This window comes from Galeopterus variegatus, unplaced genomic scaffold, assembly GCF_000696425.1.
Source record: "Galeopterus variegatus unplaced genomic scaffold, G_variegatus-3.0.2 Scaffold5078, whole genome shotgun sequence".
Taxonomy (NCBI): domain Eukaryota; kingdom Metazoa; phylum Chordata; class Mammalia; order Dermoptera; family Cynocephalidae; genus Galeopterus; species Galeopterus variegatus.
In genome coordinates, this window is record NW_007731189.1 from 35531 (window position 1) to 41891 (window position 6361).

Here is a 6361-nt window from a genome sequence, read left to right on the forward strand (position 1 = left end):
GTTCATGATTTAATGTTGATAACTCTGAGTCAATAATAATTCTTTAAATATTTTTCTAGACTCATAAGCTCTGACCTGGCCATGGCATTAGCCTAATTTAGTAAATGATAATTTCACAGAAACAATGAAAATAGCCCTTGGCATATGTATATATGCCAACATGCTTCCCACCTCATTGATGTTGCACGTACTGTTTTCTCAGCCTGAAAGTTTCCTTCTTCTTTCTTCTCCTAAATATTCTCTACCTATCTCTCAGGTCTAGAATATCACTTCCCTAGAAAGGTTGCCATCTAGTTTGTGCCTTTCATTAATTTCTTATTAGCAGAATTGTTCTCTTCATAAAAAGTATCATATAATTAAATGAACATGTACTTGATGATGTCTCCCTCCCACGGCACACTTTCCATCTTTAAATTTTGTAAACGTTCAAATCTTATATTATGGATTTAGAAAGTAGCACAATGCCTGGAATATAGTGGGCACTTGATGAATACTTATTGAAAGAAAGAACACAGGTGCAATCTGGGACAGGTGTTTAATACATAGCTCCAATAACAGGAATCAGTGTTTTCGTTGATCTTTAGAGCATGCTACCACAACCCCTAGTGTTTTGCAATTCCTTCTCATACATTTAAACTTTGATTTCCATTTCTAAAGAGCTGTAGCTGTCTTTGCTGTCAGGGCCACCTTCCATTCTTCTACAGTGATATCTACTTGGACACTGAATTAATTCTACTAAAGTCTTTTCTATTCTTATGAGAGAATGGAGAATACATTCTAGGAAAGAAGTTAGGGGGAAGAGGTGTATTTTTTAAACAGCATTTGCAAAGCTCATTCCTAGAATGTTACTAAGAATTAGAAGATTAAAACAAAAGTGCCATAGGAACTAACTTCTAACTTTCATTATTTTATTATATTAGAATAATTAGAACTTGCATTATCAAAGATTAGGTGTAATATACTTAGCTAAAGAACAGTAGAAAAGTATAATGCCTTATAATTAAGGAATGGCCATTTGGTGATAATGAAAACATACTATAGGGAGATCTCTGTTTTAGAAAGTAGCTAAAATATGGTTACTGTTTAATTCTTTAGTGCCTTTAACCTAAGAAAAGCTCAATTTTCTTTATGGCTATTGACCAAATCCTCGTAATTTTCTAATATTATTCACATTTTTCTACTTACACTACTCTGACTCAAGATAAAATTAATCCAGAAAAGATATTAGAATTTAGGATATTAGGTAGCATTAATTAAAGATCTCAGGATCTAGAATTTCTGCTATGTGATTCAGAATGCCACCTGCGGTGGCCTGTCCTCCATAACATACTTTTTCATATAACCATACGAGCTCTGTGGATGTTCTGTTGACAAAAAAAAAGTGTGGGAGAATGATGTTAACATCTCTAAAAGTAGTCCACCATTTATTCAATAAACAGAATGAACTAAGTTTCTATTATGTGCTATACTCTCTCTCTCTTAAAGCATTAATTTAGTAATATGCACAGCAGAGGAAAAACAAAGCCTTTCATACACCTAGTAAAATAATAATTGAATTCCATTATGACATATTATATACAAAAGTTAATAACATACAAGAAAACTGGGCCCTCTCCTAACATTTGTGGGGTCTGGGACAAGAATACATATACAGGCCTGCATATCATGTGTAAGTATTTGAGTTATAAACTAATCTAATAAACTTCTACTCTCCCACTTTGATAAATATCCCTTTGTATGTCCTGAAAAGCCAGTTGTAAATCTGGAGTTTTCAGACTTCTTGGAATTTGTTACAAAAATGTAAAACCTGCAAGAGGCTCGCTCAAGGTCCCTATCCCTAAACCGCAGGCTGACAATCTTGTCTTCCACACCACAAAGGGCTTTGTGCGTAAGTGGGCATTCCAGTCCAAATTTCCAAGCTCCATTTACCTCATCACATTTTGGCTATTTCTCAAATCTAGGGGTACACACACCCGTCTGCCCATGGAGGTGAACTCAGTAATGAGGCCTACACAGGCCCTGGAGTCAGACCTTGAATATTGTTACCAGAGAATTCTGAGGTTCTGGGTATTCTAAAGATGAACTAGAGCAGGCTCTCCCTGGATGATTCTCCTTGGCTGCCAAAATCCTTTCCTTGAAGGAAGGGCACAGCTGGAGAAAAGCCAAATCAGAGCTGTCTGCAAAGTGTCAGGCCCAAGACAGGATGGTACTAATGAAAACATCATGAAACCGTTATGGGAAAATTGCAGAATATCTCTGTATTATCAGTGTTATTCTAAAGAGAGGCAGCACAACCCAGTGAGCAAACAACCTACTGGGGCAAAACCCAGCCTTACCACTTAATCTCTAGGTGAAGTTATTTCTACTCTTTGTGCTTCAGTCTCCTCACCTATAAAATGATAATAATACTTATAATGTTGTTGTTCAGATATGCAAAGCACAGATGCTGGCCAGTTAGCTCAGCTGGTTAGAGCATGGTGCTGTCAACACCAAGGTCAAGGGTTCAATCCCTGTACCCGTCAGCTGCCCTCCTCCACCCCAAAAAAAAAAAGAAAAGGAAAAAAAAGCACACAAAACAGTACCTGGCATTTAGTAAACACTAATTAAGTATCAGTCGTTATTATTTCGAGGTGTTGAACAATGATCAATCTATGCAGAAGGTATCCCATTTAAAGTGTTAACAAGTTAATATGCCAGATTTAAGAAAGAAGAGAAAATCATCTTAATCTTGGAGTAACATTTTCCTTATATTACTTAGTTGTAAATTGGTTTAATTTTTTATTTGTGTATTCAAAATTCATTGGAAAATGAGAATTGCAATACATTATATAACATTTCAGTTTATCCTTATAAATGAGCAGTTATAAAAGCCATTTTCAGAACTGAGGAAATTTTTTTTTTCATGTATGCAGTGCACTTTTTTCATATAGCTCAGGATACAAGTATCTCAGGATAGAAGTATCATTTCTAGTGATAGTGTTATGATTATCATATCACAAGAGTTTCTAGCTCCCAATTTTATATGTTGAATAAAAGACTTTACCTGTTGGTGTGTTCAGTAAAAGGTGGGGCTAGTGTAAGCAATACTTAATAAACAAATTTATTGCACTTAATATAAAGAAAACTCAAAGAAAATAATAATTCATCGAGACCAGTAGTAATAGGAAAATAAAACTATTCTGCCATTGGTGAACAGGTCCCACCCAATAAGCACCATCATGAAACCAAGGCAGAGTCAGCACCATGTGAGAATAAACCATGCTGCTGTCAGGCAACTTATTCCAGGAAGACTTTCAGCCAGTAGTGGGCATTTAGGAAAGCATGGCCCAGTAGAAAGCTCTCTGCGCAGGGACTGGTAACTTGTAAAGGTGTAAGAAATGCATATTTTGGGGTTGTAGATGTTCACTGTGGGATACTAGAAAAATAGCATATACCTAGGATATTAGAAAAATACTGTACATTGTAAATGAAACTTGTATGTAGTTCTTTTCTTGGAAAAGATATAGTATTTACAGATTGTATTATATATTTATTAAAATCTATGTGGATATATTGCTCATAAATTGTTTATCAATTTATTCACTGGGTAGTACTAAGTACTTTTTTCAGCTCTGTATGTAGGAATTTAACCTAAGAAACGTATAGCATTTTTATGAGTTTTTTTTCTTTCATTTATTCAATGAAATGTATTACATAGGTGTGATATGTGCTAGAAGAGTAGTAATACCATGTATTGCAAATAAGAAAATTCAAATGTTTGATTAATAATGCAATAAGCTAATATAACTTGTCCACTGTCATACCATAAATCATTGTCAGACAGAACTGGAACTTAGCATTTTATCCATCAATATTTATATATAATTAACTACATCCCTCATTTGATCTTAGAAATGACTTCATAAAATTGAATTGAATTAATATAAAGGAGTATTTTTGAAAGTGGCAGTATTTAAGATTTTTATGATATTCATAATAAATATTAAAATCATCCACTTCGACATTTGTTAATCTATCTTCCTTTAATTTCATTGTTCAATGAGAGATATACAGAATGAATATTGTCATTTAAACATGGAAGTCATTGTCTATTTCTAAGTAATTAACCAAAACTAAAAGAATATGAGTAAATATCAATTTTTTTTCAATGTATTCGAAACCAAAAAGAAATGATATCAATACTATTTACTTATTGAGGACTTACTATTTTGGTAGCTTTTTATATTCCAGTCTTCTACTTCTTGTTACATGAGTAAAAAATATACATTTATGTCATAAAATTGTTAATATTGAGAAATGGCAATGCAAGAGACTAATGTTATCATTTGATTTTGGTAAAAATAAGGTGCATGCATATGTTGTGCTTTTTCAAAATAACGTCATTTAGATTGCAATAATTAAATATAAATTGTAACTAACATTGTGTACAAGATATATAGATAATTTCACAGTCTTCTAAAGGCTCCAAAGACTACGTATATCAAATTTTGTAATATTGATTATCTGTACATCAATTTCTAGCAATTAATCTGGTAAATGCCAATCAAGAATTTAGCCATATGAGAAATTAAAATAACTTGTTATTAATCGGATCGACTGTTCAGCTTTTGAGTGTATGAGAGTTGATCAAATAATCAAAAATGACATTAAAATGCCTTAATTAACAGACACACATTATGGCACAGACTGTTTCCACAGCTCATACACAGATTAAACAAGTATTCTATTGCTCCTATGCAAAATATTGTGGCCTTTAGATATATTTTTTCATAGTTATTTTTATTTAAAATAGTTATGTACATTGATTTGTACCCTGTAAAGAGTACAGTTTATGGGACTTTTAAATGATTTGTGTAGTTATATTGAATTTATCTTAACACATTTTCTAAATGTGTATTGAAAGTTATTTCTTTTTTCATGCCTTGAAAAATAGCAGGATATTCCATTTTTTTCCAAAAGATAATTGGAAATAAATCAAAGCAAGCTTATTCACAGATATATATATCTTTAAAGCTTAAAATAATATCTTCACACCCTAGTTAAAGCATTTTGAAATCACTTTCTCTTTTACTTTCATTTTGTCCAGAGGGGTTCACAGTCAGTGAACAAACTAAGTCTTAAAATGATAGTAAATCAGACTTTGATGTCAGTTTACAGATAAAGTTAAAGGTGACCGAAAACACTAAATCAATAGAGCGACTGTAAGGCCTGCCCTAAATAGATTTAGGTACCACCATATAATCTATGGCAGAACAAGGGTATCTCAATCCAAAGGTGACATCATGAATTGCACCAGTGCTACAGTACTATGATATCAATCATTCTGAAGAAAATAAAAACATATCAACCAACCTTAAAGGAAAAAAAAATCAGAATCAAAATCACTTTTTTTCCCCAAGTTTTCTCTATTTTCAGGAATTACTCCATGTAAGTGGTCACATAATAAAAATCTTACCTGGGACCCTCATTTAAATATTTCCACATTAATTTGTTATAAAATAAATTACTGGATAGGAAGGAGATACAAATCCATTATTCATACTGTTTACCTCATGTGTGTTTTATTGGCCTCTTTCTAGGTTATAAAGCTTCACATGAAACTTTCAGTTTTTCAACTCTTAAGAGACTGCCGTACTGTAACTTCAGTTTGGCAAAACCAGTTTCTGACTGAGTGGTATACTGTGAAATGCTATATCATTTAGGTAAGACATTCAAAAGGAATTTAATCAAATGAAATGAATACTGCCATTGTGTCATTAGTTACATATTAAGCCAACATTTTAGGTGAAGATATTTTTATTCTGCTGAAATTCACCAGAAATGGCTTATCCTTCCATTTTCCTTAGTATGCTCTTATTGTATAAAGTTGGATTAAATGTCTATCACAACATCCTTGAAAATACAATTAATTTTATGTAAATTCATGATCAATCCAAATTTACACTGCTGCTTTTGCTGCTGCTTCAATCAGTTCCTCTTCTCTTTCAGGAAGATATTTGGGAAACACGGTAATAGCATGTACTATGCTTGTCGTAAGTAGTAGAACATATTGGATAAGAATATTTATGCTGGACCAAATCACCTGGGCCCCAAATTCAGTGCTTTTACTTGAAAAATTTATGTTCTCTGTGCCTCACTTTTCCTCATTAGTAGTGACCTGAATTACTTAGTAAATTGAAGGTGACTGGTGAAATTGAGTTAACTTTAGCAACTGAGTCAACTGTAGCAATTGACAAATTTATTTGCAAATTCTCCCGGGCTAGGTAGAGAAGTAAAGCAAAAAAGTAAATGTATAGAGTCTCATATTTTAATGGAAATTCTTGTGCTACCTATGGAAATATGACCGAAATGAACATATTCT

The 6361-nt window shown here is 32.8% G+C and overlaps 1 pseudogene; it reads left to right on the forward strand.

Moving 5' to 3' along the window:
• The first annotated feature begins 3218 nt into the window (after positions 1–3218).
• Positions 3219–6361, forward strand: part of LOC103604308 — an 8395-nt pseudogene continuing 5252 nt past the window's right edge.